Genomic DNA, 15,262 nt, shown 5'->3' with positions numbered 1-15,262 from the left:
AGGTAGTGATGTGCTTATACTTAGATTATTACTGCTTTTGACCACTAAACTAGTAAAGCCGGTATTGATTCTAGCCAAAAATCCTGAGGAACTGGGTGAGTGAAAATCTCTTGTTGAACTTCATATGGTAAGGCGCTTCCCAGCTATTGGAAACCACAATTTCAGGAACTCTGAAAGTTCTGCCTCTAAATAAGATCTGAAGGCTTGGCAGCAATCTGAAACATCTCCCACTTTATGAAGATAAGTTAGGACAGATTTAACAATAGATTAGTCAGTCCCTATTTAGGAAATGGAGCCAAAGCAAACTCTCTGAGATACATCTCTGTATAGATGCATTGCAGTTGTATAATCTTTCTTTGAAAGTCATAGCCTGAGTAAGGCGTTTTCTCACCAGAAAATGAGATCATATCTTTTAAAATATGAGTTATTCAATCATAAGAAGATCAGAAATTGTTGAGGAAAGTATTTATGAAGTCCTACAGAAATGTTTCTTTTGCCAAGTTGAGCTTGTCATACCTCTGGTCTATTTTTTCCTCTTGCAGAAAATTCTGCTATTGTTAGGCCCTAACAGAAATCCTCCTAAGAAAGTAAAACCAAAGAATGAAAAAAACCAATTATATAAGCGCACCCTTTCCTAAGCATATATTTCTCCTTTGCAGAAATTAAGCAAAATCTGTCAAGAGAAGAAGAAGAGAAGAGGAGAACAAAGAGAGGTTGGGAAAGGGGGTTTAAATTGGAAGGAAAAAATAAACAAAAATTAAAATACATGATATTCTAGAAATAAATTAAATTTTTTAATAATAGAACTACTCTATCTGGGATTTAATTGTGCAGTTTGAAAATGGGCTGACTTGCATATATCTAAGAAATAAAAAAGTGGAATCATCACTTAAAAGTCTGTGTAACACACAGAAAGCCAACTAACACCAAAGAAAAAATCAGACTTACTGCCATAAACCTCTATGTTGGTTTCTCAAAAGTGGTTGACTTCTTCTAGACATATTCTAAGAGTGTGTTCTCATTTATAGGAGGTCAGGCATGTATGAGCTTTTGAGAGTTAAACACAGGTACATGTGCAAATTAGCTGTTCTACTATGTGTGAAGAAAAAAACCCCAAACCATAAGGACACCTTCAATTAGCAAGTATTTTATGAGTTCAGCAGTTAAAGACCCAAATGGATATAAGACCTAATTAAATTATCTGAACATGTTTTTGAAGTGGCACAGTATTGCCTGTTGCTATGAGCATAGTTAACTCAACCCCAAGAATTGTCTGTGATACTCCTTGAAGAATAGGCATGTAGGCCTAGAAAGGGATAGGGAAAATATATTTAATATAGATATCTAATGAGTGTAAAGGAAAATTTAGGATATTTTTTTAAACAAAGTAATTCTATATACAGGTGCGATACAGTACAGGAAATACTTTTGTTACTTTTCTTTAGTTTCTTCACCATGCCTTGAATCTCTGTGGTGAGATTCTGATTTTCCTATATCAGACCTTTAATTTTTCTCAGCAAAGTTCCCTGAAGAATTCTTCCCTGGTGTTTTTGCGAACTGAAGGATATGCTTAGTAGGGTTTTGATTCACTTTCCCCTGGCTTTTGAGCACCTTATAAGACAAAAACTCATTGGCAGCAATAAAGACTGCAGTTAATCTCCAAATAAATTAATATAGAAACTTCTACACTTGCATCTTCCCACGTTTCTCTCTTCAGTTTATGTGAAGAATGATATCTTCAGTTGTAAGAGTTTTGACCTTGGTTCTCTGAATTAGTTTGACCTGGAAATTGTGACATGCTTGAGAACAAAATACCAGGACATTTTCTCACTAGTTCTTGTTATTTTACTTAGTACCTACTCGCTTCTGCTACCTTGAAGAAGTTATACCATTCCTACCCTAAAATTTTATGCTTAGAAAAGGGGGAAAAAGCACCCAATAAGTTCCATTTGCGTTCTAGTCTCATGCTTTTCCAAATTTATTTACACTCTGTTTTTATATTTATTGCTGCTTCATCCTACAGTGATGGTTTATAATCTTGGTTTCCTTAGAATATTGCAATTCACAAGTCAAAATAGCTACATAACCTACCTGACTAGTAGTTCTCCAAACCCCTAGTTTCTTTTTCCTATGGTAATTTCCTCTTGAAATGTAGGATTGGAAACTGTTTTTGTTCTCTGATGGATCTTAAATTCTTGTTAGTGAAGGTGTCTGACTCTTTATTTTATCCATATTCATCAATGTGTCTTTAGATTAAGAGCAGTTAGATATTACACATTAATTTTAGAAGCTTTTTGATTCTTTACAAATATTTTTCCATGGTAAATGTAATAGAACATTTAATTTGTAGGCAATGTTAATATAATTGTACATCTGAGATAATAAGGCGTTTTCTCCTGATTTTTTCAGAATTCACTGTGGTATAAATGATACTACAGTTGAAGACTACTACCTGGAACAGAACAGAATCATTTATAAGCCAGAGTAGTGTTTGCTAACAAGGCTATAACTTCACAAGATTTGCAGTGTAATTTTGAGGGAATTTCTGTGTATTGGTTATTCCACAAGCAGTTGTGGATAGTTTTGTTAGTTGAATGTTGACCATTTGATCAGAAGTTGGCTAGCAAAATCTATTTAGTAGATGTATTCAGTCTTGCTCTAGAGAATACATTTTTGCTATAATAAATTTTGGAAATCAGTTGTGACCCAAGGGCAGGACCCAGCACTTTGCCTTGTTGAGCCTCATAAAACTGGCCTTGACCCACCAATAGAGCCTGTCCAGATCCCTCTGCAGAGCCTTCCTACCCTCCAGCAGGTCAACACTCCCACCGAGCTTGGTATCATCTGTGAACTTACTGAGAGTGCACTTGATCCACTTGTCCACATCCCCGATAAAGATAGTGAAGAGGGATGGTCCAAATACTGAGCCCTGGGGCACACCACTTGTGACTGTCCGCCAACAGGATGTAACTCCATTCATCAACACTCTGGGCTTGGTCATCCAGCCAGTTTTTTAGCTAGCCAACAGTACACCTATCCAAGCTATGAGCAGAGTTTCCCCAGGAGAATGCTGTAGGAAAAGGTGTCAAAGGCTTTGCTGAAGTCCAGCTAGACAATATGCACAGCCTTTCTCTCACCCACTAGGCAGGTCACCTTGTCATAGAAGGAGATCAGGTTAGTTAACCAGGAACTGACTTTCATAAAACTATGCTGATGGCAGTAGCCAGATTAGGTTTTAGGTGGGCTCTGATCTGTCTAATTTTTTTCTCTGCATAATGTCACAACATCCTTTTAGTCCTCCTGAGTTGCCTGCCCCATCTTCCAAAGGTTATAAACTCTCCTAATTTTCCTGAATTTTAGTCAAACCTCTCTGTTTAGCTAGGCTGGTATTCCTTCATGGCTCATCTTTCAGCACACAGGAATGTCCTGCTCCTCCACTTATAGGGTTTTCTTCCTGAAAAATGGTTAGCCTTCCTGCACTCTTTTGCCCTTCAGAACTGCCTCCAAGGTAAGTGTAATCAAGACTCCCATACTGGCAAAGTCTTCCTTCTAGAAGTCCAAGTTCTGGTGACCCCCCCCCCGCCTTTTTATTTGCCAAAGAGTCTAAACCTGTCATTTTGTGATCACTGGTGAAAAAGTCAAAAGCTAGTCAGCAAAAAGAAAGCATTTAAATGTTTACATATGAAAAAAAGTCATTGCTAGCAGTGGCATCCAGTGGCTGTGCAACTAAACTGCAATGGCCAAGAGATTCATTCAGGAGAGATTTTTTCTAGCAGGAGAGGTTTTTATCCTCTGGTCACATTACTGACTAAAAGAGGCAAAAATTTCTTTAAAATGTCACAGAAATGTAATAATAATAAAAAATTAAAGATATTCTCTGCAAAACAACCTCTTGTCTCAGAGTTCTATACTTCAGAGATGGTGTATGCAAGATACTCTCTGTATCAATCTCTACCTAAATGGTCTTCAGTGTAAATGTTACTTGAAGCTGATAGAAGATCCAGTCATCTTGAATGAGACAACTGTTTAAGAGATCATAGTCATGACCTTCAGCTGGGTTAGTGCAGAGTCAGGTATTGGATACTACAGCACCTCAAAGGAAGTGTTTAATGCCTACAGCCAGATTCACAGCTCAGAGAAAGCAAGGATTCCTGCCTACCTCCTGGTTTTAGTGGCTGAGGGAACTGAACTTATTTAGCCTTAGAAGAGAAGGCAAAGGAGATTCCTATTTGTTGTGTTCAAATACCTTAAGAAGGATTATGAAAAAAAATCAAACTATTCTCAGAGGTACACTGTGGAAGGATGAAAAGCATAGTCATAAATGACAGCAAATAAAAGTCTAGATGGATGTGAGGAAAAATATTTTCACAATAAGAAGAAATTGTCATTGTTGGAGATTTTCTGAACTGAACTGGACAAATCCAAAGCAACATGGCCTGACCTTGAAGCTACTTTTGCTTGAAGCCAAAGTTTGGACACGATGACTTTCAACATCATTTGTAACACCAAGCTATGTTTTCCTTTGAATCTGTATTCTTTCTAGGTACCTATGCCTCAAAGAAAACTGTTTTAGAAATTTCTTAGGCATAGGAGACAAATTACAATATTTTTGCACTGGCTTTCCAGTCTTAGTTGTGGAGTTCCTACTACAGTGTGTTATCAGAATCATGTTAAAGATAGGGCACATTTTTCAGCAACTATCAATATTTCTCTCAAGTTCATCAGATATATAATGCTGAATATAATAACTATTGTGCTATTAACTCCACATATTCAGTTTTCTTTATACCTCATATATAGGATGTGAAATATTCTGTGTTGAGCAGCTTAACTCCATTGATGATTTTTCTGAATTGTTATGATGCTGAATATTGCTGTCAGAACGAGGATGTGGAATGTTTGGGATTAGGTTCAATGGTGAACACCAAGTAATTCGATTGTCTTCACAACAGCTACTTTTGGTTTGCGGCATTAAAAATGGAAAAAAAAAAAAAAAAACAGCTCATTTTGTTTTGCTGTAACATATGCTGGTCTAGGAAAGCTTCAGAATGTAAAAGCTTTTGCTTAGCTGCTACATTTACTGAAGCATTTGCAGTATCTCTGTTTCTCTAAGTCAGGAGGCAACGATAAAAAACAAAGTGTAGCTTCTGCTTAATTGATCTTTTGACCTCAAATTATCAGACATCTGGTTGCATGTGTTAGTTGAGTGCATTCTAGCAGGAACACAAAAAAGTAATAACTTTTGGCTGAAGCTTATTAAAACTTTACTATTTAACTATTTATTTGTGGAGAGAGAGGTAAAGAAGATGAGAGAAGCAACACATAAAGTAAACCAGGAGAAGATATCTCTTGCAGACAAAAACTATTTTATTCTCTTTTTTGATTTAAAGGATGGTAAAAGCTCTGCTACACTCCTTTTTCCTATTTGCAACATTTGCTACCTTTTTCTTAGAAAAGACACATTAAATCTAATTTCCTGGGGGATGGGGTTTAATAATTACTGACATATAAACTATCTTTTCCTAAGGGAATTATACATAGCCTTACTGCAGTGTAAAGTTATTCCATAATTACTTGCTTTAATTTATAGCTCCCAAAATATTAATGATGAAATAACTCTAGAGGGTTGTTGAGTGAATTCATGATAGTTTGCTTCTGAAATATATTATTTGCTGAAAAGTAGTTTTTGTGCAAAACTCCTGGAGGGAGAGACGGAGAACCAGACCACAAATCTCCAGTAAACCCAAAACATTTCCTTAAAATTTAGTAAACTGATATAAGAATAAATTTTATTGCTGTATCCTGTAGCTAGCTACTTAAATCTCCTAATTCCACAAAGCTGTGCTAGCTTTTTGAACCTTTGGTCCATTCCTAGCTAAGAACACTGAGAAAAGAGTCTTTTCTTTGACAGAAGCTCTTGGATACTACAGAATTTGAAATCCTTTCTAACCATATCAACTCAGTGTGACAGAATAATTAGTACTTCTGATGTAATGGATTAGCTGTAGACCACTAGCAATCAAAAAGTTCTTTTATTTCTCATCTGAAACGTAAAACATGCCTTTTCCAGCACTACTTGAAAGTATTTAAATTTTTTTATTTCAAATACTGAAAGTTTAGCAGTTGGAAAAAAAAAATAAGCTGGCAATACTTATTGTGATGATTATTATGAAAACTTGAATACATGAAAAAAATTGACTTTTTTAACAAAGCCATGAGTGATAGGATCAAAAGTAAAATATGATATAAAGAGATGAGGGCAAAGGATGTACAGAATGGTTGCTGAAGTCTACCTTAGTTGCAAAACAAGATTTGTCAAGAAAAGTTGTGCACCTGATGATTCATCTGTCTGCATTTCAATGAACTAGTGTGTCACAGGATTTCTAGGAGAGAACTCAGTTTATTCTTTTACCGAGTTCTTGAAATAATTGTTCATCACGGAGTGTACTACCACTTTTGGCAAAGAAAATAAACTTTTCTTTCAGCTCAAAGTGCTAGATCAGCTTTGAGGAATAAAGAACCAGAACAGATATCCAACTCTCATGTATGTTTATTTATTGGTTTCCCCCTTCAAAACCCATCTACCTTTAGGGGGCAAGTTTAGGATACAGATGTAAAAATTGGCTTCATATATTTACTTGAAACAATGTTTTTTAAGCCCCACCTTTCCTTGTCTAAAACTGAATAATCTTATAGTTGAAGCAAGAAATTAGCTACTGTGTCTGGTTTGAACCAGCAACTTCCAGAAAAGTTATGGATCCGGAAAACTTGTACTATAATTCTCCAATTAAGTGCTTGATTATATCAAACCTTTGTAAGCCTCTCCTGTATTTTAAAAATTGTTGATACTTAGTATATTTTTAGTACTATGCAAGCTGAAGTAGTTGATTACTACAGATAATCCACCATAGTTACTTTCATCACAAGAAACAATCAGTCCTACGCCAAAATTACAATGATTTTCCTGTAAGTAAATGTTTTACCCCACTAAAATACAACTGTTCTTTGTTAGCTGCACTAATTTTCTGAATTTTTTAAAGTTAGTACTCATCTACGACCTTTCTTAATTTTCCTAGAAATATATCATGCTTTCATGATGAAAACTTTGCTGAGATTTAAACCCTCTTTACTTAAATTTCACTTTCACAGGAGAAGCTATTTCAGAGAAATCAGATAGGAACTGAAAATGCCCGGTGTCACAAAGGAGACAGCCAAGTCCTTATTTGAGTTAAAAAAAAAAAAATCAACATATAACTTTTCAAGGCAAGACTACCATCTTGTGGCCTTTGTGTACAATGACTAGCTGAAGGTACAGATTTTACAAAAAGATATTCACACGAAGAAATAACATTCACTTCTACTTCTATTTGTTGCTAACAGTGTAAGTCTTTGTGCAGGCAAAGCTAATATATCTTTCAATGGAAGTTGTTTTGAATCAAACAAAGACTTATTTGACTTTATGTATGACTGGCATAACAGATGCAGAATAATATTCAAAAGCACAACACAAATGCTTTGTATAAATCAGTGCTGATAAAGATGTGTCCTGTTAAAAGAGAATTACAAATCAACAAAACTGTGCTACAGTCTCTCTTTGACACACATGAGGTAACTGGACTCGGCTTTTTTTTTTCCCTGGCAAATAAGAAGCAGGGCAAATACTTATCTGATTGTCCTCATGAATGCTGAAATTTGTTTGGGATAGGCTGCTATGGCTATCTAAGGTTTAAGTTGTTTACAACTTGGTTTTACTGGATTTATGTACATTTAAGGTGGTATTAGAATATAACTTTAACGTGAAACTTCTGTCTGGTATTTCGTCTGCATTGTGCTTGAGAGACCTGCCTTCTTACCACAAAAGAGATCAAAATTTAGTGTAATTCAGTGAAAACTGGGGAAAAAACTGTCTTGATCACACATAGAAAAATGCCTAGATTTATCCTTTGCAGGCCAACTACTGCTTTACCAAATAACATTCACTACAATCTTACAAATTATATGCATATAAAGGATATGTTTTACCACATCACATGTCTGAAAACTAATATTTGCAGGCCTTACTTCTAATTAATAACTCATTAGAAGAGATGCACATTTTTTAATCTTACCAGATTGGGTATTGCTCTGATAGCAGAGCATCTAGTGGTTTTTGAGTTGAATGTCCTTTCAAGGTAGGAAGTCTAGGCTTCTTGCTCATCTCAGCTCTGCTACCAGGTGCAGGCACCTGGCAGCCCAAGGGCAGACTCTTCCAGCAACAGCTGAGGGAAAAGAAACCTTTGTGGGCTCTGGGCTTTTCCCTGTCTTTTGTCATGTTGTCACCAGGAGATGCAGTTGGTCCTTTGTGTTCCATTGGTTACAGATGTCACCTGAGCATCTTTTTTGGCTTCTTGTGACTTCAGTGTGAAGCTGTGAGAAGAGTCTGGCTATGTTCTCTGAATGCTGAAACACAGCTGAAGAGAGCAGGATGTGGCTCCACTGGCCTTTCTTCTCCAGAGAGACTCAAATCAGTTGTGCAGCCTTGCCTTGTGTATCCTGTATTCTATATGCCTGCTCAAATGGGCCTCTTAGGCATTTGCTGTAGCTTGGTAAGGTCCTTGTTGGTGTGGTGAGTACTAAACTGGACTTAATCCTCATGCTGGGGTGTGACAAGTGTTAGAATTGTCTTTGCCCATACTGCTGGCATGAGTCTGATTAGCAGTATGGACAGAGTGGTGAGTAATGGAACCAGTGTAGGACACCTGCCTGAGAACGAGGTGCTTTGAAAAATGTGGGCCCAGACTGTAAGAATCCTCCAATAGCAATTGGAGACTGTATCAAAGTCTTGTTAAAATCTAGATAATGAACTTCTACTGCTTTCATCGCATTGAATGATTCACTTCATAGTAGAAAGTTATCAGGCTGATCAGGCAAGGCATATTAACAGTTTTTTTAACATTTACTTTACAGTACACAAGGAAACCAGAGCTGGCATAAAGCTCTTGTACTTGATACAGATTCTAGTAGGAACACAAACTGTTCAGCTTTTGGCTGCTGTTTACACATTTCTTCTTGCTTTTCTACATTGAACTAAAAAAATGAGGGAGAACTTCCTGAAAAATATTAACCACCAGTTTGCTGTCTTATTTATGAAGAGAATTGTGATCTTTAGCATGACTGTGTATCTTTTTTCCACCCCTGCTACTTAGTGGTTGATATTACTGATTCAAAAACATCTATGGACAACCTGCCATATATTTCAGTCTTTCACTATGATTTAAAAATATAAGGTAATATATAGTACCAGAAACAAACTAATAAACCTGCTCTATTTTTTTCTAAGGCTTAAAAAGTACTTTATATATAACACAAGGGTAGGAAATGTATGCTTATCAATCAGTGTCACTGGAATATAAATGTTACTGAAAAAAGTAATTACAGTGTTAGTGATCATTAATTCTCATAGGCAAATGATTATTTGTGGGAATGCATTGTTACATTAAAAATTAACAAAACTGATTAGTAATAATTGCTGGAAAACTGACATTACTTGTTTGTAATACAGCAGAATCTGAGACTTCAAATAGTTAACTCACTTGAACTGGAAAAAAAAATGTTTCTCCAAGTAAAATATGATACCTATAAATCAAATAAATTGTTAACTACATGTTTTTGTAGTTTTATTCTAGCCAAAAAATATTCTTGATCGTCATGAGTCTTTGTTTTGATAGTTTTCAAGACAAATAATAATTGTAATTTTTTTTTAAAAAATACGCTAAGCTAAAAATAAATAAATAAAAACCACAACAAAGCCAATTAGAATAACTCAAAGAAAAGAAATCATCAATTTTCTTCATAGACTTTTCATAAAATGCTTTCCTGTGTGTTTTCTCTGTAGGTTTTTAGCAGTAGCTATTTTTCTCCACTGAAATGTAGGGCTGCCCTAGTCCCACATGATTTTATGTTAAATTCAGTAATATGTATTTAACTGAATTTCCTCTACACAGACATAGGAAACATCTTGGGTTATCAGAAACACATGACTGTATGTGCTTTTTATAGAAAGATACCATTTCCAAACATCTAGCTATGTAAAGTGGATTTCAGCTTCTCTGGAGTACCTCTCTTTTAGCCCAGGGACTGTATCTTGCAGGAATAGTACTGAGCAATACATCAAAAATATCTTTCTATATCTGTGCCAAACAGATCCTATTAAAATAAATCATTTACATTTTCTCACCACTCTTCTAGGAGCATGAACCCCCAACTGGACTGAAAAAAATAGCTTGAAAAGTCATTTAATACATCTAGGTATCCAGAAAAACATCCAAATTAACATCCTCTAAAAATGCAGTTGTTGAAAGACACACTTGGTTAATTTGATTATTGGATGGACTATTTTTCATGTACCCTTCCTAAATCTGAGAAGTAAAGGTTACTTACTTAAACATACATAACAGTTTTTGGAAATGTTCATCTGACTAAAATATTACCCGGTCCAATAAAAATGCTTTATGTTAGAAAGTCACAGAGTTGGGTTGGAAGGGACCTCTGCTGAAAATAGGATTAACTAGATCTAGTTGTGCAGAACTGTGTCTAGTTGGGTTCATAGGACAACTGGTTACAGTGTTTAATCACCTTCACAGTTAAAAGGTTGTTTCTCATGTTTAAATAGAATTTTGTGTATTTCAGTTTGCACCCGTTACCTCCATCATCACTGCAGAAATAGAAATATTTTCTTCCATACAGATTTTTTTTTTGGTCGGTTTCAAAGATGATAATTGTCACAGCCTACCTAATTTAGTCTGGAACACAAGTTAATGAATGAGCCCTGTATCTGTTCTGACTGATAGGACACATAGACATTTATATGCCAAGTTGTAAAAATGACACAAAGTAGTTATCATGTATTAGTTTTTTCATTTCACCTCCACTCAGACTGGCTTTATCTTCGGCTTGTGTTCAGTAAAAATAAACCTGTCATGTCCACAATATTTAAATCTTTTTAAACCATCTGTTCTTCTCTGACAGAGACAGTAAGTCTATTGCAAATATGTTATTTATTGCATTACTTCCCCTGTTCTCCCTCCTATCTTTTCTTGTGCCTTTTGAAATTATTTCTTCCTTCTCAAATGCTTCTGAAAATCCTTGTGCATAGAAAACGTCATTGGTACACAAAAGTCATAATTTTACATTTCTAGATACTGAAAGACTAATAAAATTGAAAGCATTAACAGCAAGCCAAAGAACCTTCTTAAAGGAAAATTTATGGATTTTTTTTTCTTACAGAAGTCTTTTGATAGGTCCTGATCACTTTTCCTGCAGCTGTTCTAACACATAAAGAGATTATCAGTCTCCTGAAAGTAAAGCACTGCACTGACTGTTCGCAACCTCACATTATTGAAACATATAATTTCTGAATCATATTTCAAAGTTAGTTGACTTATAATAGACTCACATTTCCAAATTGATTATCACTCATTACTATGTCTAAACAGATCACAAATTGTCTTATAACCAGCACATCTTATCTTGTAGTGACCATTCTAAGGAACTTTTCAGCTCTTCTGACTGTCAGCATACTAATCCATTGAATATGACTAAGTTTTATTCTGTTGATGAAGTCTTCAGAGTTAAAATGTCATATATGAAGTGCAAGAAATACCATCAGAACAAATAAGCCAATGATAACCTTGATCTGATCAATGGGGTGGAATTATTTTTTTTTTACTATGATAAAAGCCAATATTAAAAGTTTTCCTCATTCAGAAAAGTCTACTAAATTTTTTAATTTCTTGGTGTTAGTTTACTTTGATGAGTTGAAAACGCATCTATCCCATAAAATATCATTTAAGTAGTACAATGTATTTAGAAGGAAAAAATAGAACTTTGTTGTTTGGGGTTAAAATTCATTGTTCCGTTTATTATCATTGAAGCAAGTATTGTAGAATATACAATCACCATATGAATTTTATCTACAGGGATGATGTAAAGTTTTGTTGTCTCACAATAATTGTACTGTTTTTGCATCCCTGCTCAAGCTGTCCTCCCTATTAATTTCTATCCAAAAATGTTGCTTCATTGGATGACTTCTTTCTTCAGACCTGATCATTTCACAGCTACTTTTGATTCCTTGATCTTGAAATCCGTGTTTCCTAGTTAAAGCTGGATGAGTGGATGCAAATCTTGCTTCTATTGTGCATCTTTCTGAACTCTAGATGTCACTCTAGGGCTGACTGATTGTTGTATGCTGCTTCTTATCAAAGTAAGTTATCAAAGTGAGGAGGAAGGTGCTGAAGATTTTAATTGTTTACTCCTGAAATATTTACATTTTTGTATGTTAATGTGAACATACAGGAATTTCAGTAAAACTCTTACACTGAAATATGAATTATGAAACCTGGGGAAAAAAAAAAGTTTTTCAGTATCTTATCTAACTGAATATCTTAAATATTTTTCAGGAAATATAGTTCTAATGAATGCAGATTTTGTTGCATTCAGGAGACTTTTAAAAGCCAGACAGATGGCTTAAAAAATTTATTTTGTTTTAATCCCTAACAAAAACAAACTTGACTATATATGCATTTAGACAGGTATTTTAAGATGACTACCGTGTGACACATCTAAAGTTGAAGGTCATTTGGTAATCTGTTAGGCTGACTGAATGTCAGCCTTTGCATTCACTTCTGCTCAGATTCAGTAGCATCTTTACATTAAATTTAAAAATTAGAGGTCCCAAGAAAGTCAGTTGATTTGATAAATTCAAAATCTTGTGGTGGAAAAAACTGACATGGGGAGTCAGCAATTTACTGTTAGCAAACTAACATGTTAACAGTCTAATGAAAATGCAGATGTATTTTTTATTAGTCCAAGTAAAATAACACTAACACATGCCAAAATATTACAAACAGACAGTTCCTGACACCTGAGTTTTTAGGGCAGTATAGAGCCTTGTGCTTTCTTCTAGTGGCAGCAGATTTTAATTTACTGAACTATAGACCAAATATGTAGAAAGTCATACATAATGTCAATAGCAGGCATTGTGCTCAGCACCTGGCTGCATTGTAATTTAGACAGTAACTTCAGCAGCAATCTGCTTCACTCCTTGAAGGAGGAACTGAACTGCAGGGGGGATTTCAAAGTCTTAAAGGACTGCTTCTCCAAACCACTCCTGGAGAGTCATAGCATCAGCCAGGTTGGAAATGACCTCTGAGATCATGAAGTCCAACCCTTGATCCACTACTGCTTGTTGCACAACAGGTCATGGCCCCGAGGGCACTGCAAGCCTTCCCTTTCCCTGCCCAGCCCCCTGGGCTCTTCTCACCCTGCCCACAGCTCAGGACCCCACATCAGCTCCCTGGGGCTGTGACCCCCTCCCCAGTGACCCCGGAGCAGCAGGGTCAGACTGCAGCTCCCTACAGCCCTGCCCTGCCCAACCACGGGCTCTGCTGAGACAGGAACACCCGCTGGCCCAAGTCCCAGCCCACCCTCAGCCTGTCCCTGTCCCCAGGGAGATGTCCGATGCAAGGGCTGGGACCTGGTGCCCCTGGCTGCCCTGTGGATGCCTGGGGATGGGACAGGCCCTGGTTGCCAGGCCATGCCATCACCCACCCGGGAGAGGCTCCAGGGTGCTGGACCCTTCAGTGCCCCAACAGGGATCAAAAAAGGGCCTATTCTATTCTAAGGGCCAAGATGAGATGGGGTCCTGAGTCATGGACAGGGATGGAGTGATGCCCCAGGACAAGCCGAACAGGGACAGAAGGGCTCGGTGGTGCCCTCAAGAGCCTGACTAAACTACCCTGGAAACACCAGATATTTAAATGCAGCGTTAAAATTTGGATGTTGAGGATACTAGTGCTGTTTCTTTCAGGTGTGACCATGCTGTGTCTTAAATTACTAAAATTGCCATCAATGAACTTTAGGATGCATTTGCTTTTACTCTGTTCCTCTACAATTTTGTCCAGGAATGAGTAATGTTCAGCAGTTTAAATTCCTGCAGAAGATCTGTGGTTTTACAGTACAATGTTTCCCACTCTACACTATTCACTTTCTCATTCCCATACCCAAAATTGCTTTCTGAAATCTACCAAGAGGTTCAGATGCACTGTTAAATGGATTTCAAGGCATTTGAGAAGATAAAAATTCAAAGCAAGTTTTGAACTCTAAAAAAGGGAAAACAAAATTTGAAACCTCTACTTAAACTGGAGGAAATGAGATCTTTGGCAGGCAGGTGACATGACCTGTTCTTAAATAAATTTTTATTGTTAAATAAATTTAAATGGGGTCATGAAAGAAAAGCTTTTTTTTTTTTTTTTTTTTTTTTTTTAAGAGTACTATATACCAATAAATTGGAATACCTAATGAAATCAGCCTAGTGCTGGATTATTATGGTGAATTGAAGTTTCTAACTTTTGTGTAGCCAAGTGGATGACTTTTCTAGAAAGAAAATATGCTTTTGGAAAATAACTGGTATGAAATATATATATATGGAAAATGAGTGAAGGTACTCTCCTGTTTGAGTAAGTGAGTACAGTCAAACAAACATTTATGGAGATTATTTATCTGAGACAATTTGAATTGATTTATAATGAGGCAGGTAAAATTGCAGCTTGAAGAAAAGCTGTCATACTACTTTTTCTGGTCTCAGTGCCCTGAATATTACTTGTTCAATTGCCATATGTATTCGACAACTTTCTTTTTTGCCTCTAAATCAGAAGATGTGGTAGATATGGCTTCATTTCTTCCACAATACTTCTGAAAGAAAATCATTGTATTTAATTATTTATCTCATATCATTTGCACAGAAGCATATTTTTTTTTTTTTCCTCCTGCACTGGTCATTCGCTTTATAGCCAGCATCAACTCATTTCTTCTCAGTTCCTCTGTAGAATATTATCAGATTTTTAAATAATCATTTGAATCCTTAAAAAACTGGTTCTACACCTCCATAACACAAAAATCATTGTCCTTGTCTCTTTCCAGTACATCTTCAAAACTTCTGTACTTTCTGAAAGTGATTGCTTTCATATTCAGCTTTTTGAACAGGAAAACTGGGGGAGAAAGCTGCTGCAAAACAGAAAACTATCTTTCTCAGCATGAAGAGGTTGTGAACATAAACACTTTATTCAACCCATATTTGCTCCTTCGTGGTCAGGACCCATAAGGAGATGTTGAGGGCCCTTGGTTTGCCTGCCTGTGCTCCAGACCATCTGTGATCCAGACCAGCTCTGGGACTTTGAGTCTGCTGCTGGAGAGGCCTGCTGCCATGAGACACAGATGCCTGGCT

The sequence above is a fragment of the Empidonax traillii genome, unplaced genomic scaffold, assembly GCF_003031625.1.
Source record: "Empidonax traillii isolate 1590-97213 ecotype Southwest subspecies unplaced genomic scaffold, ASM303162v1 scaffold390:size799922, whole genome shotgun sequence".
Taxonomy (NCBI): Eukaryota; Metazoa; Chordata; class Aves; order Passeriformes; family Tyrannidae; genus Empidonax; species Empidonax traillii.
This window is presented reverse-complemented; position numbering follows the sequence as displayed.